This window comes from Vicugna pacos, chromosome 4 (assembly GCF_048564905.1).
Source record: "Vicugna pacos chromosome 4, VicPac4, whole genome shotgun sequence".
Lineage (NCBI taxonomy): Eukaryota > Metazoa > Chordata > Mammalia > Artiodactyla > Camelidae > Vicugna > Vicugna pacos.
In genome coordinates, this window is record NC_132990.1 from 29733961 (window position 1) to 29757610 (window position 23650).

Below are 23650 nucleotides of genomic sequence, written 5' to 3' on the forward strand. Positions count from 1 at the left end.
TTAATAGGAAGTAAATACTGTGTTTTGTTTGGTTTTGTTTTTACAAATACCAATGTTTCTTGTTTGATAAATGTATTTTAATATAGGAAATAGATGGGAGGTTTCTAATTCTTTTCCATATGAATTTTCCAATTACATTTATTTGCTGTATCTTTTAAATTGGCAGATTTAGAACAGAAAGATTGAGAGGATTTAGGCGTGTGAAAATACACACACAGTACCAAAATTAAAATGTTGGAAAATGAAGGCATGTTACCTGTTCCTTGCTAACTATGGATGTCATATTTGAGTCCTTAACTAAAAGTTCCATAATTGGTTTGCATTTTAATGTGTTTATCTGAAAGGGATACTATTTCACGGACGGAATCTGACCTCCTTAGTTATAAAATGGTGCTTTTCTAAGGGAGTACAATTGAAGCCTCATCCATTAGAAAGTAATTATTCGTTTGTAAGTGTGCGTACTTTTAGAAAATTTCTTAACAAGCAGAACAGCAACTTAGTGAATAATTGCAAGAAGGCAGAATTAAGTTTGTGTTACAAGAAACCCCAGAATGTCACTAATATGAGTGAATGCTTGTTTTGCCCTACTAAAGCATGAAAAAAATCACAACCAAAGTTGGAGAGCTGAAATGAATATTTTAGTCAGTGTGCTCTTTACATATGTTTAGTGTCAAGTTCTTTGGGGGAAGATTAGTGTCCAACTCAGGTAAACTTTTTTCTTTTAATTTTGCCTTTGGTTTCAAATGATGAAAACTCATTTGCATTAACTACTTTCATCTCATTCTGTCTAATTAGAGAGCTTCTGTGCTAGTAAAATTATTTCCAAGTCTCAGTGAAGAAATGGACTTGGTGAGAAGACTTAGCAGTAACTTCAAGAGAAAAGATTATATCACAGTTTTCTTTAGTATCAGATTGACTAAATTGTAATGACCATTAACATTCAACAGGCCAAAAAACTGGCACAACATAGATTATTTAACACAAATTTGAGAATAGTGTTAAATGATAACTTAGTTCAGATGAAATTTGTGACATTTTGTCCTCATGGAGGTTTATGAACTTGTTAGATGTTTGCCTTTCCTCTGTGATTCTTTGAATATCAGTCTGGGTAACACATGTTTGCCGTGTTACTGCAGCATATCTGAGATTATCCAAGATGGGTTTCGAAAGCTTTGGGACACATAGTACTTAGGACTGTTAAAAAATAAACTGAAGCCTCTTAAGAATTTTATTTGAGCAAAAATCAGTTGGAATTGATCATCACCAAACTGTAAGTGGTTAGGAGCACTCCAAAGACAGGAGCTGGGCAAAGACTTATATAAAAGAAAGCACAGAAGCAAAGGAAGGAAATTACTTGCCTGGCTGTAATTTAAAGCCTAGTTGGCTGTGACTGGGAGTGTCTTCTAACAGTGGTAAACTGCCAGCTTTTGAATGAAGCAGTCTCTTCAAGCGGTAGGTGTATAGAATAGTAACTTTTGAAGCTTGTTTATGTGTATGTCCCTTTAAATTAAATACAACATTTTAGAGTACTAGAAATGAGTACATTTCCATATTCAGCATAGACATTTTTCTGACTCCTATATATGTAATATTTGGCCAGGTGTTTTAAAAATTAGACTTTAGGATATATTGCTTAGTTTGCCTGAATTCAGTTTCCAAACTGTTTTGATGTTTAGTAAGTTCTCTGTCTTGGGCAATTTACTGTCCCCTTTGCACATTTTAATTTTAATGATGCATATTTGCTACTACGGTTATCTTTCACCTTTTCAGAAACCTTATCAACCCTTGCTTATTTATATGCCTCTTACTTTCTTTATATGTTAGTAGCATTTTAAATTCATTTAGTGAATGTCATTTCAGGGATGTTACCTTATATATTTTTAATTAAATTAGAAGTACTATACATTTTTCCACAAAATTAAGCAGTTCATATTTGAGATTATTCATTTAGAATTCACTTGTTTTACATTTTGGCCTTATTTTATTTTTTGATTACTCTTTCAATGTGATAACTCTGCTGGTTCTTCAGTATAGGCAGAGTTAGAGTATCTAAGAATGGCTACATTGCCACAGTATTAAACAGAGGAGGCCCCGACACACACACACACACCCCACACACACCACACACACCACACACACCACACACACACATACCTGTTTTTCCTCACACTTCCAAGAAATTTTTGCCTCAGTTCCTCGCCACCCACTTCCCTTCAATCTGTCTTCCTCCGGAGAAAGTCAGCTGAAGTTGCACTCCTGATGTCACCAGTGAACCTCTAACTACTTAAGTGGCCTTTCCTCAGTCCTCGTTCTTTGCCATTCCTCTGCAGCATTTCATGCCCACTGGTTATCTGACCCCTGATTTTGGTTCTGCGGTGTCTTGGCAGGTGGCCTCTTGCTTTCCCACCATCACAGCACTGATTCTCTGTCCTTTTCCTGATGCCTTCTCTACCTCCCCAAATCAGTGGGTTAGAGAACAATATCAGGGGTTCGAAGAACGCCCCCCTCCCTTTGCTAGCTAGCTGCGTGATTTTAGATAATTTATTCACAGCTCTTATATGTTAAACTGAGAAAAAACCAGAAACTCCTAACCATGTGATCCCCCTCTTTAGCAGTCTGATCTTCTTTGAGAAAAGGAAGAAAGAAAGCAGAGAGAAAGAAGGAAATCATTTCATAGGACTTGCAAAGCTCCCATTTGATATTTGACTGCCTAGCCTCTCTTTCTCCACCATGTAGTACTGCACGTCTGTGGCTCTCAACTTCATGAGCTACCTATTGTTTATAGCTGTTAAGACTTTTTTAACCTGGCATTCCAGACCACCCGCATTTTGACTCTACTGTTCCTGATTTATCATTCACTTGTCTCTTAAAGACACTTGTTGTTCTAGCTACACTCTTCTAATGTACTGTATCTGAAAAGAACTTTTCAGGTGTCTGTGCTCCCTCAGTTGAGCTTCCCACTATTTATCCTTGAGATATCTTGGGTAACCCAACAGTCCATGCCCTTCCACCAGCCTTCATGTGTCTCATTGTGGAAGGATGGAAAATACATGGGCTTCTTCCACACTCTCTGAACTCTAGGGGTGGGGTTTCCCACCCCGGTCTCCCAGGCACACCTCACTGCAGTCCATTTTAATCTTACTGGTTTGGTCAAGCCAGTAGGTCTTGCCCCTTAGCTATCCCTGTAGCAGTAGTAAACGTCAGTCTCCACGCTCAGGCTGACCCCAGCCCTCAGGGGATGCATGCTCAGAAACTTGTCTCCCTGGTAGTAGAGGGGAGATAAAATGGACCAGGTGACATATTTATGACAAGTTTCCCTGAAATTCACTCCACTGTCTTTTGGTGACAGCACCAGAGTGGGGCTGTGGGCATTCAACCAAGAAATGAGAGGCTGGTCTCTGTACCTGCAGGCACTCTTATGTTTTTGAGTGCTGTTTTTGAAATTTCATCACTCTGGGGAGAGGAAAACCTCCCTAATCTTTCCATAGAGAGGAGAGAAAATGAACTTTCCCTGAAACACTGAACTCCCGACAAAGCTGATGACCGTTCCTTTTGAGGCCTCTTCTTGAGGCAGCTGAAGGAGGGGTTGCTAGTAGGAAGTGCGTGCTGGTGGCAAGATCTGCTTGGGCATTTTTCAGTCCCAGTTGCAGGTGAGGTTGTTTCACATGTTGCTGGCTTCCTCACTGCAATCTATTTAGAACATCTGGGGTACGTGATATATTTTGTTCTCAGTTTCACATCATAGGTGTAAGTCTGATACAAGGAAAATCCACCTTGGAATTGTACTATGGTAAATTATGACTTTTAATTGAAAGCTAATTAATATAAGTCACTTAACACAATGCAGACACATCACAAGTTATTAAATATTCTCCAAGTATTATATTATGATTTGTATGATCGCTTATGATAATTTCACTGTCTCTTTGTGTAACTGATTCTTTAAACATGCAAAGTCTCAAGTCTGTGTTTTGATGCAGTCTCTGTGTTTTTTAGTTAAGATGAAAAACCAAAAATTATTTTATTCTACATAAAATGGTATTTTCGGGAATGCCTACACAGTTTGCCTTAATCCTGCAGTTGCCTAAAAAAGGAAGCACATACAAAACCCTGGTGAATGTATGTAAACCATGTATTTATCCACATGTACTCAGAATGAAACCTGTCTAGTAGGCCAGGTTTGCAAAACAGATACTCACCTAATTCGATGTATTTTTAAATAGCCATAAAGCCCCTTTTAAGTTAGAAAAATAGATGTGATCTTAAAGAGTAGATTTCATTACAAAGAACAAACTAATACTTGGCTTTCTTCAGACCTAGTTTTTCATTAGTTAATATCACATTGATATTAGTGTCAACTACTCTGAGAGAAATGGTGGTTAAAGGGCCAATTAGCTCCCACATTTCTTTCTAACGTGACCTGTTATAGTTTTGTATTGACAACACTTTAGCCAGTGGGCATCTTGTCAGTTGCAAACAATTTAAAAGTGACCAACTTAACCTCAAGACTTACAGGTTATTTTCTAATTAGTAGTCTACATATTAATTTGTTACCTTGAAACTACATTAATGAAACGTATCAAGAGGATGCAGTAGATAAAAGAGTAGACTTAAACAATATGGAAAAAATACTGAGTTTTCTAGTTTTGTATAAAACCAGTCTTCACAGTCCCCTTTATTTTCACTTACAACGATTGGTACAATAACATTGTTATAAACAATGACTGTACACAAGGCAGAAGGTTTGTGGTTTGTGTGGACAGCAAAAAGCAGAAATCATCAGAGCATAGCAGTTTGAGAAGGCAAAGGTCATGAGTGGCCGGTGGCCAGTAAGATTTTTTTTTTTAATTGAATCCAATGGACGAAGCACACGTGCCCGGGGAGGACTGTATGTCTGCAGAGAACAGAGCACAGGATATTCAGTATACTGGAAAGTGTTGAGATTTAGAAATTATAGAAGTTAATGTGTTGTACAATTTTGTTCTCTTTTTTTCATAAGTGAGTCACCTAAAGATGCGCAGATCAGTTGGCCAAAAGGATGCATGTATTTTCCCTTCCACCTGTCTTAGAGCACAGACTGATAGGTATTTTTGCAGGAGGCAGTTTCTGTGAAAGGAGAACATTTGGCTTCAATTTTATTGCTAGAATTTATGAGACAGTGATAACTGTAGGGCATTGTGATATTGTGACATTAACTCCATTAAGATTATGGCTTTCATTTAAAAAACTTTTTTTCCTCTCTCACATAAGATTTGTCTGGTTTATCCCTGGAAAACAACAGAAATGAAAAGAGTAATAACAAAACGTCTTCGTTCTTCTGAACAAACCATTTAATTTCATCCTGTACTGAATGTTTACCTAATACTTAAAATATTTGAAGTGAATCATAATCAGCCTTTCAATTGTGGGTTCTTGTTCTAGTCTGTTTAATAATTTGCTTAAATGTTAGCACTTTTCTTTAACAGGGTGAAAAAATACTGGCTTAAAACATTGGATTTTCAAGTTAAGGTCTTCAGTACAAAAATAGCATATTCTATTACAATAAAACACTGTAAATGTTAGGAGTTTTAAATGTAAAGGGTAATTCATTGAGGGGGGAAAAAAACTATTACAAAATGCCCAAATGGTTGTGCAATAATAATTAGGAGGAAATAATTGTTCAGTTCTTTAGTTAATGTACTTTATTTTAATGAAACATTTTCAATTAATAAACATACACATAGTTTTTTTCTCGTGGCAGTAATAACCATAGTGTATCTTATCAGATAATTAACTTTCACAAACATAATAACAAGTCTGTTAAACCGCAGTGACACCATTACAATAAAGTATTTCTTTGGATCTTGAAATCTTAAAAAAAAAAAAAAGTACAACTGCTTAAATTTAAAGCCGCTTCCTTCTTGTGGAGGGGCTTACGTTTTGTTACGATGTGAAATGTAGACAGACATTTCTGTGAAGTGGAATATAAGGAGGAGAGGAAGATACAAAAATAGACAATAGGAAAAGCGTACAAACAGACTTAGGAGAAGTAGATACAAGCATCAAAGGAGGTAACATCACAACCCATGTTAGGTCGATCAGTGGAGTGTCTCATACCTCGACACTGACCTTTTAGTTGGGGTAAGTGACCTACCAGTTTAGCTTTTCTTTCTAATTCAGGTAAGCTGTCCTCTGCTCAGTAGCTCCCAAAGGAGACGCTCATGAAAAACAAAAGCTTCTTTGTATTTCTCTTCTCTCTTTTGGAGTATTTTTATTCAAAGCAAGCTCCAGATTGGACATACAGTTCCATTTGGACATCATGTAACCCACCAATGAAATACAACCAGGTCCATGGACAAGAAAGGCAGCAGAAAGTAGTCAGAACACAGGGAGACAATTCAAGCTTGCTGCATTTTGATGGGGACTTAATATCGAGCTTAACGTTTGTTTCTGTTCTTGAGAGTAATATGACACATTGCAAACAAACAACAATCTACCTTCAATTTAAAACTGCTTGCAAAATACCTGGCCTTTGCAAAAATAGAGTCCAAAGTCAATTAATTAGTTTTTGAGGATAACCAAACACATTTTCTCTCTCTATCTCTTTCTTTCTCTCTTCTCTTCCTTCCTCTCTTTCTTTTTTCAGCTTTGCTTTAACTGCTGTAGTCTAAAAAAAAAGCTAGGTGCATGCATTCTGACAGATTTTAGTGTTTTGATAAGAAAGCATGAAGTATTTCATATTCTACCTAATCACTCAGTCATGCGTGGTCAGTGACAACTTACCAGACTGTGCCTATTGAATTATGCCTTCAGTGTTTCTTTATTGTTATAAGTTGTACAGTTACTTTTCCCCTCATTAAGCTGAAATGCACCTTTTCATGCTGTAACCATGGGGCAGGAGTGATTTAAAATTTAGAGAAAACCTGTAAAAATACAAATCTTTATATTTATCCATGAACATGAGTAGGGAAATATTTCAGAGCAGCTTCTGACTGAACACAGGAATAGTGTAGTGTAGGCTACATACAAGTCATGGTTATATTTCAGTGAACATGCATTTAGGAGGATTGTGTTCTAGTTACACCAGAGCTGTCTTGAGTTATATGACCTGCTGCTTTTACCCACAGGAGTGAACAAATTGATTGTCAGGTATGGCTTTCATGTTGCTTGGCTAATCCTGCACCTGTGAAGAGCAAGTACTATATAGAACTGTATTTTCTGCTGCTTCTTGATGAGCTCTTTGAGGTTAGGGACAGTACCTGCCTCATATTTGCCATTGTGCTTAACACAATGACTTACCTTCCATGAAGAAACTATGGGCCCCACTGACACAATTATATTCTCAATAAGAAGATGTCCTCCTTCACCAAGAACATCTTGAACTTTGATAAGCATTGGTAATATTGTTTGGAAGATGTGATAGATGCACACTATAGTAACTAGAAATGGGAAGGGATGTGATGTGTGGCCAATTTTTTTTAGGATTATTAAGACAGAAGCTTCAGTTACAGATATAGCTCTCTAAGGGATTTATTTGATAATGGCTCCACAGATTTGAATCTCTGCCTTTCTAGAGAAAATTTGAGTGGTTGAAAAGCAGATGAGTTTTGTAAAGTGTTCTATTGTTCAGTCTCCAGGCAATGTTGGTTAGAATGAAAATTAAGATGCTCACCATAGAGCTGAGAATAAAAATTAAGATCCTCACCAGAGAGATGAGATAATGAAAATACTGAGGGAAATACCATTTGACCATAGCATCTGGAAAGAGTTGTAAGCAGTGTGAAATATCAGACTGACTCTTGGTCAGGAAGCTACAAGAGTCTTGGGAAATGCAATGATTTTAAAATTCTTACCCCCTGAGGATTTAATTATTTTATTTTACTCTTTAAAGATGTAATTGGAGATACCCACACTCTGTTAATATTTTGATTTCATGCAATTACATAAACTATTATATTTCGAGTATACTACTATCAAAGTAAAATCTACATTATAGGCCGTGCTTTTACAATTACAAATTGAACAGAATTTTCTGTACTGACTTTCAATGATACTATGATTTTTCTAGTTTATAGGAAAAAAATTAACAAAATGAACTGAATTTAGAATTTTCTTCGTATTGATGTTTGCCCTGTGAGTCTGCCTTTTAACTTGTGGGGCCCAGAGCTAACAACAAATTAGACATGCTGCTGAGGGTGAGGGAATAGGAGGTGAGACACTAGTGACGGTGGGGGCAGATGTGGAGGAAGGCAAGAGACTGAAACATTTCTGTTTCTCCTTCGCTGGTTAGAGCCCTGAAGAGCTGTCTACGATTGTAGATAACAATTGGAGACTCCAGAAAGACTGTAGTTGTGTGTTACCTCCTCCCTGTTACACCCAGACCATGCTATGAACACAGTGCAGACAAGCTGCGTCAGGAAGAATTGAAAGGATGGTTCTAAGGTCAGAATACTCAAGAGGACTGTACCTGCTGGACCAGTGCCTGCTTTACCAGCACGTATTCACATGACCTTCCTACCTACTTGCTCGGCCCCAGCTGGCGATTGTTCTTATCGAAGGGACGGTGAGGGGCGTGCCCCGGTTTCCCTGGTAACCAAGGAGCCAACCAGAAGCCGAGTCCCTCTATAATTGGTAAGCTCCCCGCCCCCACTAGCGAAGCCTGCCGCCATTTTGTGTTCTCTGTCCACCGTCGCGCACGGTGAGGAGTTGCTCCGGGACCTCGCTTCAGACGTGTAAGCGCCCTCAGCCGTTTAACCACTGAGGTCTCTGTCACCGACTCCGGGCTTTTTCTAGGGTCTTGAAGCTAGGGGAGCCCAGGGCTGGAAGCCTTGTGGGGTCCAGCAGAACACTAGTTGGGGTGGGCTTTAAGGCCATGTCTAGTACAGCTGGGCCTCGTTCCAGCCTCCCATGCTGCAGAACCACATGGAGTCAGCCCTGAGGTCCCACAGCTGTTACTTCTTCTCCGTTTATTTCCTTCTGGACTTAGGCCGCAATTGGTCACTTCTGCAGGTCAGCTTCAGGTCTTCTGATCTCAAGATGGGTGTTCTTCCCAGGAGCTTCTCTAGTTTCTTTCTTGGAGTCCAATGTTTATTTTTAACACAGTAGTGACCTCTCCTCTCCACACCCCAGTAACTGATTAAAGAGCTGGTTTTCATATGACTTTTGGCTTGAGTTTGCCGCCTCTTCAGTGCAGCTGATACGCATTAACATAATTGAAGATCCAGCCATGACAGCTTGTCTGCTTATCTGTATAAGATACATATAATCCGCATAAATCACTTTTCTACTTTTGGTTTTTATAGAAACCTATACTGTACACCAAGGTCATAATTCGTTGTCACAGGTTCAGTTTAACGTACAGAGAACTGTGAAGTTCTAGAATTAACTGGAGGAAGTTGTTTGCTGTTCCTTTACTATAACTGCATCGGTCATAAGTAAGTGGTTGTGGTTGGAGAAATGAAACAAACATTGAAATAACTGGGAGAGAATGACTCAACATTTCCGTTGTGCTTTTCTCAACATATGGCAGACTAATAATAGGATATAATAACTGCTAGTATTTCTATTTTTTTGCTGTCTGCTTCTCTCTTATTTTTGTATTATCATACCCCAAATATTTAAAAGTTAGAGACAAAGAGTAAGTGAGGTAGCATTACTGGTATTCATTTTATTTTTTAAAAATGCTTGCTAGTACACTTTCTCTTATTTTTGGTAAACTTTTCAAGGGAACTTTTAATTTGTGAACATTTAACATTCTAACGCTTATATATTACTCCTAAACTTTAAAATTTCCCTGAGGAGTACAAAGCTGCGTTCCAGGAAGTCAGTAAGTTAGAAATAACAGTCTTTATCCTAAATGTGGAAATGCCTACTTTATAAATAAGACATTCTGTTGTAATCAGTAATGAGAAACAAGAGACTGATTTTGAGTAGTTGAGTTTCCTTCAGTGTAATTTAAACAGTGAATCGAATGCTTGGACCTGAGAACTGACCCAATGATGAAAAAAATATTTCACCTTCAGAATTTTCTATAAAGATTACATTGAGGTGTGATTCTTTTCTTATGTCCTCAGATGCTTTATAGCTAGAGTAATACTGTGATACTTATATTAAGAAATACGTATTTGGTCTTAGTCCCTATTTAGACTCAGAACTCTCAAAACCCTTAGATTTTCTTAAGTGATGAAGGCAAAAAGGTGTCTTTTATTATGTTAATGGTGGCTTTGGGACCCTACCTAAGGGTGGGGTTAGTTGCCAGTGTAGCCAGCCAGTAATTAGAGGGTTAGAACCTTCAGCTGCATTGCTGATGTCCTGGGAGGGGAGAAGGGCGGGAGGTAGAATCACTCACCTGTAGCCAATGATTCAGTCAATCATGCCTATTTAATGAAGCCTCCATGAAAACCCAACAGGTTAGGCTTCAGAGACTTGGGTGGGAGAGTAGTGCACATAGAGCATGCAAACACCGTGCCCTTTCTGCATCCCTTGTCCTGTGCATCTCTTTCATCTGGCTGTTCCCGCATTATATCCTTTTATAAGAAACTGGTGATCCAGTGAGCAAATGGATTTTCTGTGTTTTGTGGGCCCTTCCAGCAAAATTAAACCCAAGGAGGAAGTCATTGGTTTGATGAGTCAGACTTAGAGCCAGTAAGTTAGAAGTACAGGTAACAAGCTGGGCTTGCTGCTGGTGTCTGAATTCCAAGGAAGAGGGTCTTGGGAACTTCCAGTCTGTTGCCAGTCCGAAGCACAGTTGACAGCCCGAAGCACAGTTGACAGCCTGGACTTGTAACTGATATCTAAACTGTTAGCATTAGGGGGCCACCCTAACCAGTGGAATCTGATGCTGTCTCCAGGTTGTGTCAGAATATAGTTGAATTCTTGGGGACTCTGCAGGGGTCTTGAGAATTGTTCGGTGCTCTGTAGGGAACCCCTCCCTGCTCCCAGCATGTTGGAAATGGTTCCAGAAACTCAAAATAGGTAGGTCAGTCTTTAGGTCCAGAGCAGTTTTTGTTTCCTCAGCTTGCAAAGGCCTGGTTTACTGTAAAGGGCAGGGAATTTTTAGATAGAATCTGGACTCATGACTCTGCTCTACAGCTATAAAACTGTGTGACTTTCAAAACAACAAGCCTTAGATTCATCATCTGTCGGAAGGAAGTGATATCACATCCTTCAGAGCCAGAGTGAGTGCTTGTGTTAGGGTGTGTGTCAGTTAAGTGACACACATGGTGGGATTCTGTGAAATCAGAAGATGGTACATTAAGGTTAGTTTCCAGAGTCATATCACTCATTGCAACTGCTGAACGGGTCAGCTGTGAGAGTTGGGGATGATCTTCTAAGATGATGCAAAGAGTTAGATTTTAGAGGGTTGGCAGTCAAAAGTTCTTGCATATAAAATCTGACCCTCTGTGGATTTGTTTCTAGCTGATGTTCCTGACACAATGGAGGGCTTAGAAGCATCACATATAGGGTGTGTAAGGCCATTGCTGAAGAAGCGACCAGTCCAGTTCAGTGTGAGGTCTCAGAAGTAGAATCATGGCGGTCAGCCAGAGTCAAAACCAGAAGTTCCCTGATAGGCTAGAAGCCAGATGGGGGAGAATGCCGGAGACAGAGCTGAAAATGGTAGCCAAGGATCAGTAACTAAGAAAGCAGACCTATAACAGGAGACAGTCATGTGGGAAACAGCTTTGTATGGAGTCCAGCTAATACAGGTGGGTGTTTTATTTTTTAATGCACCGGACTTAACCATTTGCCACCATTGGGCTTTACCCTCGAGAACACTGCTGTGTACTGAGCGCAGAATATCAAAGGCAGGAAAATAAAGAAAAGATATAAACCTTTTGATATTTGCTCCAGGAAAAATAAACCACTTTTAGGGGAAGGGTATAGCTCAGTCGTGGAGTGTATGCCTAGCATGCACAAGGTCCCGGTTCAATCCCCAGTATGTCCATTAAAAAATAAATGAAACCTAAACCCCCTCCCAAGGAAAAAAAATTAAAAATAAACCACTTCTGGTTGTATGATTTCCTAGTTGAGGTTATTAATCCCTTAGTATTTTTTATCCATTCCTGGGCTCCCCACTCTGTCCCGTAGAGTTTAGATACCACGATTTGAAATCGGGGTATGAAGCAGATACGGGTCTGGGTGAACACAAAAGTTGTCATTAAACATGATAGAAAACCAAAAAGTAGACTTAGGTTTTATATAGGGAATGTTCAAAATGATGACCTTAAACTGAAGATGTGTGAAGTTCATTTTGGTATTCCTTGTTTAAAAAAAAAAAAAAAGAGCATATGTATGTTACAATCTGGAAAGATTTCAATCAAGTATTGTTGATATTTGAGGAAACCAAGATGGGTATATTGGCTTTTTCAGAAAGTTCGGTCTGAGAAACATATTCTCTTATCATTAGGAAATGGTAACTATGTTAGACATTTGTTAGTCCTGGGAAGCACAGTTTAGGTGATGTTATCATGATAATTTTTTTCTTAGAGGATGTAGAGTATTACTATATTATCCTTTTCACTTGTCTCTTGCTACATTTATTCTCCTTTTGTAAATACTTGTTTTACCCTGCCATCCAAATACGCTTCCTAAAGCTTAAATATAATTGAAGAGGAATAAGTTTAATAATCCAAAATAAGATTGATAGTAATTATGGCGTATATAACTTAGGTAGAAAGTTTTAAAGTTTGGCATCTTCCTTTGTTCTTAGACAAATCCCCTTAAAATGAAATGGCTGTGAATAACCTTATATTTCTCTTCCTTCACTGCTTGCCCGAACCAGTTCCCTGTGTATTCTTCTTGGTCCAAGACCCCATGGATAGGAATCTGGGATGTTTAAAGTTCAGGTTACTTGCTTCTTCAGAACATTGTGTACAGTCACCTGGAAGTGATAGAAATTTTGAGAAACTTATCCCTGGATAGAGCATATTAGAAACCTTTCCTCTCAACTGGTTTTTATTTAGTAGTAGTATTTGAAAATGCTGATCGTGATGGTAATGGCAAAAAAACGTGGAATTTGGAAGAATCTTGATGGGATATTATAACATTTTGGCTGATAAAATATATGTGAAAGTTTTCCTGTCTTAAGTCAGTTTTGAGTTGGAACATTTCATGACTTCTCTGGAATGGTAGCCACCATCTGGCCAACATACTCTTTCAGGATTATTGCAGCCAAAATGTCTCAGCGTTTTCTGAAAGGAATTCATTTTTCAAGTCTCTTCAGAACCTCAAAGAGCCATAGCTGCCAAAAATGGGGAGATGAGTCCTGTCCCTCCCTGTTCAGAAATATCTGCTTAAACGGATGGCAGGATTTCCAGCATCTCTGCCTTTCTTTGGTCGTCGTCTCTCTCCTTTCTGGAGAGCTTTCTTGCTTTGCATCAGCTGTAAATCCTTATAGCCAACCAGGGACCGGCTTTTTGGTAACTTATGTTGTAAAGTATTGAGAAAGAATATCCAATAGGTTACTTTGAATAAGGTGTCTATTTTCTGGACCAAAAAGCCATTTCTTGGAAATGACTGGGTCATGTGGTACCTTATTACATCCTTTGCAGACTTTGTGGGCAGGTGAACGATGAGAGCACAGCTCTCAGCCTTTCTTGGTGGCCCATCTTCCGTTAGCCCTTCATACATGTATTTCTACCTCATGCTCCAACCATTCAGGTCTGCTTTGTCATCCTCCTTAAAAGTCATGAGCTTTAATTTCTCATTGCCTCTGCTCAGTTTGAAATTGCTCTCTTAGCTTCCTTCTTCATTTTCTCCAACTTAAATCTATTTTACCTTATAAATTACACCTCATGCAAGAATTTAGGTTTCAACAAATAGAGAGGGGTAAAACATACATCAAGTAGAGGGAATGGCAAGAGTAAAAGCATGGAGGCTTGAAACAATATTTTATCTTTGGATTTTATCAGATATTAACAAATATTTCTATAATAATCTATTATTATTTTGTTATGTTTAATTAGTTTTTAAACTATAGAGACCACAATATAATATTTTTGCTTGTGTGGATCTAGTTTAAAGAATGCTGTTTTAGTTCAAGAAAAATCTTTTTTTTTTTTTTTCCTTAAAGTTGTCATTTATTTCTTCAGAGAAGCTGGTCACTGATAATTCTCATTTGGGCAACATTTCCCAAATGGAAACTTACGGAATAGCAGATACAAGTAAAAGTAGTATTTGGTTGATTTGTGTTGACTTAATAGTCTTCACGAGGAGCAAGTAAAATTAGAGCTTACTAGCTGTGAGTCACTTGTGAAGGGCCAGTGGGAGCTCAGTTGTGTGAGCCAGTGGGACCCCATGCAGTTTCACGTGGCTTAGCCTCACTGAGCTGGCAGACATACTACCTGGTATTTATTAAAGAGCCTTTATTTATAGTGATGCAGTTGAGAGACTCCAAACCTGGGTATTGCTCTCTTCTTTTTACATGAAACTTCTTGCCTTTTTCACTGGATTAAAATGGGTTAAAAAAAGTGTACCCTCTGCATTATTGATTAAGAAAAGGTAATCTTGGAAACTGAACAGACTCAACATATTTTACAGAATATGCTCCTCTGCTAGAATCACTTAGTATTTCAAGTTTAATTTGCTTTGTCATTAGGTCAGTAGAGTCACAATATCAAAGATCTCCTTCCTGAAATTTATCTTTCTACAGAGAATCAGTAAAATCTGTTGTTCAGTGGTAAGGTAAACTGTTAGTTTTTGGATAGAAACTAAGTGTGATGTTGGCCATTTTGTTGCTTCAGAGGGTAAACTAGAAATTAATCTGATGGACCATGCATTCATAATCTCAGCTTCCTCACACTTTATAGTACTGCCGTAAAGATCGAATACACTAAAGTTAATGAAATCCTGTGTTATGCTCGTGGAACATTATAGTGGCTTGCTAAATATGAAGTCTTTGTTTTCTTTTTCCCCCTCTTTCCTTTTATTTTTTGTGATGTAGTGTTAAAAGGTTACTATACATATTGGTATAGTAATTTTGATAACTCTTAAGTGGACGCCTTTTGTATGGCAGCCCCAAAGACATTCTCAAAGTGTCTTGGAAACTAAATACAGATTAAAAGAACTAACTATGATTAAAAGAGTAAAACTCAAAAGTCTGAAAATTATCTGAGAGAAGGAAAATCCTAGCGCTCTCAAATGAATTTAAATCACCCAAATAAAGAGACTTAAGGTTTAAAAATAATTTGACAGCAAAACAATGTATAATTTGAAATATGTCTAGGGCAGAAAATACATTTTTTTAAAACTTCTAGGACCGGCTTAAAAAAACAAAAAAGGACTATAAGTAAGCTAAGAACAGTGGTATAAATTAGTATGATACGGTTACAAATAAAAATGAAAGTGTCTACTCAGGGTTAAACATGGACCTGGATTTTTGACAGAAAGCTGCTGAGGTCGCAGTCATCTGCATCTGACGATTTCTGGGCAAATGTGTCTAATCATGAACTTCATAAACTTCGGGGTTCATTGTGTTGCAGATTTATAGATGGATATGGTTCCTGGAGCCTGATACTGAATTGAGAAGAGGGCCCTCAGAGCCCAGGGCTTAGACTCAGGCTCAGAGTCTTTGAGCAACGGGGAAGCTCTAGTCCCGGTAGAGTTCACTTCTAAGACTCATCCTGGTCTAACAGCCATAATGAAATCCCCAGATACTCCTTGAGAATCGCATCAGCAATTTAATTGATCATCTTTCTCAATTGAGCTTTTGTAAAAGGTGGCCCGTGAAAAATAGACTTGTCCCATCTTAGTTTCTGTGTCTTTTCTCTTACTTCAGTTGCCTCTTTTGAACTTGCTAAAGGATGAGAATACCTACAAGTCTTCATAAGTATGAAGGAAGCAAAAGGCCTGCAGAGAAAATAATCAGTTCATGAATAGTTAGAGCAGACACTATGTAAAAACTGGCAATAAAGCTGGATTTGGGAGCATAATTAACATCTTAGTTAACTGTCTGGAGATCCATTAGAATTTTATTTACTTATCCTGGCCATTTTGAATATCAGTTACATTAGCAAGGAAGGACTTGAACATTCAAAGCTCCTTGAAGGATGTCTTTCCAGTGGTAGCAATAGAGACTACCTTTGTAACTAGGGCTGGATTTCCATATAAATACAAAAAAGGTGAGTTTCTGACTTGTCATTACCTCTTTTCAAAAGTGTTTTTATCCAGATGATAAAGAAAATTGCAAAAGTAAATTACCATGCCAAATTCACATTGTATGGAATTTGAAAGATACATATGAGATAACCTAGATTACTCAAAACTGAAATCATTTTTAGAATAGACTTCTATTGGCTACTGATACTAATAGAAAAATTTCTTCTTGATAGTTAACTTATTAAGAACTACTCATGGAAGTTCTTGGTACGTGGTTTCTGTGAGATATAGCCTTAATGGTAAAGGTCAGAGCAATTTAAAAGGACACAATATGAGCCCTACAGAGGGAACTCACGTATATAGCACATGTGGGTTTACCAAATATTTGACATTTATTGCAATTTGGACAGGTATTACAACAAATAGTAAGGGTTAAAATTAAGTTTTAAATATGTATTAAACGTCCATAATATTAGACACAAGAGCATCAGTACTTATAGAGATAACATTCCTCTAATCTCTAATACTGCACATACTGTTTGAATATTCACTTTTGTGGTAGTTAGGCAACATGTGAGCGTCCACACTAAGCTGGAAAAAAAAAAGTGCACCTTTTACATTTTCTGCATTATTCTTTTAATTTAGATATTTGGAAGAGAGAGAAAAGAACAAAACATGTTCCCTATACATAATTAAAAAGACAAACAATATTTTGCTGCCAAGAATTTGGGCAAGGGAAAATGAATCTATTAAGTTTAGAAATTTTGAGAATTTATTATAAAGTACTATGAAATGTTATCTACCCCTATGATGGGAAGTTAATTGAATTGGAATCAATAAATGGGTATAACTGTGGAAATAAATCAGTTTGCTACAGATATACTTTTAATGAGAGACTACTACATGCTTTTTTTTTTTTTTTAATCCAATATGAGACACCTAAGGGATATAAAACAGTAAGAAGTGTGCCCTCCCTCTCTGCAGTATATCGTTCTGGAGGAGAGATGAGGTAAGAGCATGTACTTTGTTGTCATGCAGCTTATTTTCAGGAGCAAGATGGGGAGTGGATCTAGAGTTTGGAGGCCCTGAGCTTATACAGCTTGGTGGGCTTATTTTCAGAAAAACGATTTAAAATTATGAATGCATCAGTAAAGTCAATAATTACAATCATTCAGAATAAGAAAATAAAAGTTTATAAGTTTTAAGAAAGCTCAAATATCATAAAAATCTAGAAAGATACCTAATACTTTTATTAGCTCACCACCATACCTGTAAAACTATTTTCCTTTTTTCTTTCAGTTATAATCTTTCCTTTCTTCTTCATTTGGCAGTTTTGTAATAACATTTTTCATAAGGAGAAAACAAAATTGTTCAGTCTTCGCCATAGCAATCTGGATAGAAATTTGTATTTTTTAAATTAATACTTTGAAAACTTTTAGTCAGCTTTATGACTTTTATTGATAATTTCTGTAATATTTCAGGGAGTTCCAGTTTTCTTGCAGACAGGTCATAATACTCCTTCAATTTATGACATTCATTAACCAGTCTGTCACTGGTGTCCTCACAGAAGGAGCTGGAAGAATTGGTAAAATGGGCAGTAGGAATTGGCCTAGAAATTGTTCCTATACCAGATGGCCAACAATAATTGAGCTGTGAACCACAATAATATATTCTGATAAACCCAAACTGAGTGTATCTCAATTCACCTTCCCTAACTGGATCCCCCGAAATGCCTGTAGCTCCTCTAAATTTACTCTGCACTGAGGGGAAATAAGAATAGCATTAAAGTGGTTGGTAGTGAAATATCTTAATATTGCGGATTTTACTAAGCATTTGACCATGGCATTGTGACGTGGGGTCTATGCATGTAAAGGTCCCTGAAGTTTAGGCTTCTTTGAGGTCAAGGTAAATCTGCTTCCAGCCATGAGAGACATCAAACAGTAATAAAGTAGTTCAAAGTCCTTCAAAATTGTATTTGATTAGGGATCAGAAAATACCTCCAGGAGGGGACATTTGGGATAACCTTGAAGGGGATGAATTGGCTTTCAAGAAGTGAATGTTTCAGTGAAATTATTTCAGAAGAATGGAACAGCCTTAACAAATTCACAAAACGTTCTAAGGTTTTAGTATGCTTAAACATCATCTGTTAAAGATACTAGCAACACAGATTCCCAGCTCTTTCTCTGACATTCTGATTCACATTTGGACTGGAACACAGAATATGTTTTTAATAAGCAACAAAAAGTGATGCTGTTGCAGGTACCGGTAAACAGTATTTTGAAATAAAATGTAATGCAATTATGATGTTTTGGGGAAAGTCTCTGAGTCTGATACATTTGTGAAGAGTGAGAATTGTGGTCATGTCAGGCAAATCAGGGATCTAACATACAAGCTGAAGTTTAATTCTTTTAACAAAGCTGGACATATATTAAGTAGGTAATAGTAGGGAGCCAATGAAGATTCTTGAGCAAGGTCATGCCTGATGGCAGCTGCTATACTCTCATTGAATAGCATTTTCAGTTAAATGGATTGAGTGAGTTTGGAATGACCAGAAGTGAGGAGTCTTTTTAGAGAAAGCTAATCAAGAGATGAGCAAGTCCTGTCAAAGATGTGATAATATAAGAGGTGGGTAAAGCAAATATTAAAAAAAGGAAAAAAATAATTTCAAGGAGGTAGAAATTTTCAGAGTGTTCATGTTTCAGGAAGTATTAAAAAATGTGAAAGTTGTGAAAAAGTTGACGTATATGGCATTTCCAGGACCATTTGGTTGGTAGTGACTGAAATATATCTTCATTCATCATTGATTGACTTTTTCTAAGCTTTTTAATACCCTTTATGCTTTGATGTGTGCACCATCATATTCATATTATTGTTGCTCAGAATGTAAAGTTAAAAATTCAGTATCTAAAGTAGATGAAGCAAAGCATACTATTTCTGGAAAATGCTTTTTGTAATTTGAGGGGTGAGGCGATCACTCTGCACTTAAGAGCAAGTTACGTTAGTGCTTTGCTATTTCAACCCTAAATTATAATGAATTCTGCCCCCCAAAGTGAGCCTTTCTGCCATTAAAGTATGCAGTATACTTATATTTATAAAATAAACTTACCCACAGGGAAAGGGGAGGGAAGCAGACGTTGTGTTTGTAGATTATTTGGATACTTTAGGAAAAACAATACATGTGAAATCTCATCACATATAAAACCTTCCATGTATCTTTGGATAACCAGGGAGTGGAGTACCTTCTCAGCTAGGCTGAATGTATCACTTGGTGATAAACGTGTTCTCTTTTTTTTTTAAACGTTGATCATTTAATTTTATTCCCATTGCTTGCTTATCATTAATATAATTCCAATTACATTTCTAAGTTATGCTTAGTAATCTTGAATAAATTAATATTCTGTGTGTGAATATGTGAAATTATTTCCCTTAAAAAAACAAAAAGTTGCCAGAAAGACTGAGATACTAGGCATAAAATACCTAACAGGAAAAAAAAAAAGAGAACTAATAATGTCACATACTAGAATCAACTTTATATGCCAGTACAGACCGGCAAGTTAATGGTCTTGAATAATAATACCATCCTTACGGCTAAAATCCAAGGATGGTTTTAAGTACATAGCAAGGGAGACTGATTACCATATTCCTATATTAAGTTTATTTTTACCAGGAATCATTATTGGTTGTCTCAGTAAGGTAATTTTTCTTTATTATAACCCTTAGTACTTATGAAGAAGTGAAAATCTATTTAAATTTCCATCAGTATTTGAATTTGATAGAAGGAATAAAATCTTTGCACATGTATATATACATGTATATATATACATATATACTGGCTTATATTCATAGATTATAGCAAATAATTTCTTTAAGTAGGTGCCTAATTCATATGTATTTTTTCACTACATTTTGGTCCTAACCAAAATACATTCATATGCAAAAGATACGCACTTGAATCTCCTGAAATTATTGGTAGTTCAGTAAATTTCAGTTGAGTCATAAACCTTGGTTAGAGTTGTATATCCGAGGGGTACCTGTATGGGTCATGCCTTTTTTGGTCTCACAGACTAGCAAGGGAGAGAGACGATGGGAAGTGTGCAGCAGTGGAAATATTTACAAGGAGCAGAGTAGTAGCGAGTAGGGAGTAAATGACTGTCAAGATCTGAGCTAGGGTGACCCAGCCTCCCTGGTTCCCCAGATGCTGTGGGATTACTGGGGTGCAGTACTTTGTTTTGGGGGATGATTGATTTACAGTACTACATCATTTTCAGCTGTACAACAGTGATTCAAAATTTTTGTAGATCGTACTCTGTTTAATGTTATTATACACTATTCGCTATATTCCCTGTGCTGTACAATACATCCTTGTAGTTGAATTGTTTTATAAATAGTAGTTTGTACCTCTTAATCGTCTCTCCCTTTCTTGCCCCTCCCTGCTTCCCTCTCCCCACTGGAATCTAAAAATGAAACAAATGAGTAAGTATAACAAAACAGAGACAGACTCAAGATGCAAGGATTTTTGTTTTGCTTCGTTTGTTTATTTTGTGCTAAAATTTAGTTGTCCTCCCAGGGGACATTTGGCTGTGTGTCCTTGTCCACAACAAGGGGGAAGGGATGCTTGTGGCATCCAGTGGATAGAAGCCAGGGATTCTGCTAAAACTCCTGCAATGTACAGGGCAGTCCTACAAAAAAAAGAATAATTTGACTTAGTATATCAGCTGAGGAGACTGTGTTCTAAAGGCAAGTAGCTGTTAGGAGACAGTGAAGATATTGGTTATGTACAGAGCAGGGACAACTGATGCAACAAGGTGCCCCCAATGGTGAGAGGGATGAGAAAAACTAGTGAAGTAGTTGGTCTGGAAGAGGTTAAACTGAGGGGAAGAATCATGTCCAAGTTAGTTTTTGCACAGCAGATAGGATGTGGCTGCCATCAGGTTCACACTTGATGGCATTATTCCTTGTTGAAGTAGGAGGCAGTAGTATCTGGGAGGGGGAGAGGCCAGTGCAGGGCAGACTTCTGGCAAGTGGTGAAGGGCGGGCAGATGACTGAGAGGTGACTTCAGGTCCCTTGGAGGTTGTAGATCATTTCGCAGTGGCTCTTGCCCCTACAGTGCTGCGATTTTCTCAGGCCAGGTTGGACCATTCAGCCTGGGAAGGGAGAAGGGTGTGCTACAGTACTGATGGCGGATCCTTCAGGCAGTTGAAGTGTGGGGTAATGTATGAGGGAGTTCACGGCGTGGGTGGGAGCAGTTGGACTGTTAGAACCCTTGGCTGGATAGGAAAGGGGAACAGAGCCTTCATATTGACCTTTTAAAAATAATGTCTATTCCCAAATGCTTTCCATATTTAGTTCAGTCTCTGCAAGGGTTGTGACTGCTTTGCTTTGCAAATTTTAAAAGCGAGTTTCATCTTTCTCTCTTGTTTATATTGCCTTAAAATGGACACTGACAATCCCAAAGACAATTTATTTAATGAATTGGAGTAATTGATACATATTTAATTGTTAATTGCAGCCCATCCCTTTAGCCTCCCCCCCCCCCCCGCCCCTAAACAACAGCTTTGAAAGGAGATCTACTTTCATGGTACTATGAGATCCACCTCAGAAAGCAGCTGGGACTCTCACTAGGTTACTAAAGACTTCAGGCAGTAAAGTTTGACAAAGGTGCTGAAGAGAGCTCGAAAGCAACATTTCCTGTGATTAAATTAGTGACTCTGAGTAAGTTGTATAATGATTCAGGGCAAGAAGTAGCATGCATCTCGTAACTTTTGGCCTCCCAGAGCCTTTATCTTTTCATTTGGTATTGAGTAAAAGCTCATCCCAGGGTAGTCTACAGGCCCTTTTTCTAGTTCTGAAAAATGAAGTTGATCCCGATTCTCACATGTGGCCTGGCGTGGGTTCACAAATGCTCCTGTTACACAAATACAAGGAGGGCATTTTCTTCCTTTTGTAATGATCTGGGGTCACTAACAAAAACACTTCAGGGCATGGAGCTAAAACTTGAAGTGCTTGGGGTTACTCCTTAATATTTTAGAATGATGCTAAAAGGCCTGTGTTACTGCCCAATTGAGATCATTAATAATTAAAATAGTATTTTTAGCACCTAAGGCTAGGCCCAACCCTGGAGGAAGTCCTAAAATGGTGACATTTGTTTGTGCTCAGCATAAGTTGGTCAGTGCAGCCCTGTTGGATGAAAGGGTGGTGACTACAGGCCTCAGTCTGGCAAGAGGCCTTGGGTATCTGCAAATGTATTCTAAGGATAGCGGGGGCTGGGCCCATCAGCTGTCAGCCACAGCTTCTGTTTATGTTCTGAACAATAGCCATGTGCCAGGGCAGTAATTATTGGTTGATTTTTCTTCTAAAATAAGTGTCCTAATAATTTGTCACAAAACCAACTTAAATTGCTATGATGTTGCCTACAATAGTTAAATTAGGGGGAAAAAAAAAGAAAGCAAGCCTCAGCAAGAAAGGTTTCAGTTTGTTTCTGCATGTGGTCTATATTGGTAAATAGTGTAATTAAAATCTTGTTTGCAGGTTTTTCGAAAAGGGTATTTCTATGTGGGAAAACCCTTTGTTTTCTTTCTTAATACACTGAGCTGTAAATTAGAGAATGGTTGGGGAAGAGTTAGTTGGCAAATAAAGGTCCTTACTGTCTCTGCTGTTTTGGAATGCCTCCCGTCTTCCTGGGGCTCAGATAATGTGTTTCTCTAGAAGTGTGCATAATCTGCACCCAAATGAGCTGGTACCGGGGTCCGCACTGCCCAGGGATACAAATTAGGGACTTGATATTTGAAAATTAATTCAACTAAAAAGTGTTTCTTGAATATTTGAGTCGTGTTACCTTGCAAGCATGACCTAAATTTTCTTGCCAGGAGAGGTGAGATGGATATCTATGTAGATAAGTCTTGATGCTGTTTAGAAAAATGGGAACAGAAGGACTGGCCAGAGCATAACAGATTTCAATGATGATAGAACAAAAAGACCCCTCCCCCTCCTTGTTGGCTTCCTACATTTATGGTGTGTATGTGTTTCAGTTCACAGGCAGCAAGAATGAGACATTTCCTCCTCAGATTTAACGTGCTGTCATGGAAATGGTGATAAGATTATGGAGATGTAGCTTAAAAAAAGATGGAGAATTACATTATTGTATTATACTCTGTTCCATCTAGGGCTCATTTTATTAAAGTTCTTTAAAGGTTTATTTTCAGTACAAACCAAGGAATTGTACCATATCCTCTCTGTGCCAGGATCCAATTAATGTCAACCTGAGTTTTAGACAGGGCCAGTCTATGGCCCCGGGTGATCATCTGTTACTATCATTGCTTGCTTGTACATGACTTCACAGCCCCAGCATAGAACCAGTTGTCATGCTTTCCATCTTTTGTACCCTCAAATAGCTCACTGAGTAGAATTTGAGAATGGGAGGGTGGCAGGCGACTCTTTTTGAGAAGGCAGAGATCAATCATGGTTAGCAAGATTAAATTCAGTTGGACATCTTGTGGGAGGAACACGTTCCCCATATCCTAAATTTGCTTGTATGGATGTACATTCTTTCTCTTACCTCTAAAAGAAATAACTTTA

At 37.9% G+C, this 23650-nt stretch overlaps 1 protein-coding gene and 1 long non-coding RNA gene across 35 annotated transcripts in view; one reads left to right on the forward strand and one right to left on the reverse strand.

The window, feature by feature from the left end:
• Nucleotides 1-23650, forward strand: part of PTPRD (protein tyrosine phosphatase receptor type D) — a 1865527-nt gene that overhangs the window by 1544687 nt on the left and 297190 nt on the right. The gene's annotated exons all lie outside the window — the stretch shown is intronic.
• LOC140695841 (uncharacterized) lies at nt 4643-8542 on the reverse strand. Its single transcript, XR_012071671.1, has 4 exons — nt 8447-8542; nt 6763-6902; nt 5008-5106; nt 4643-4894 (listed from the first exon to the last, which is right to left on the reverse strand). It is a non-coding gene; the product is annotated as an uncharacterized lncRNA (long non-coding RNA).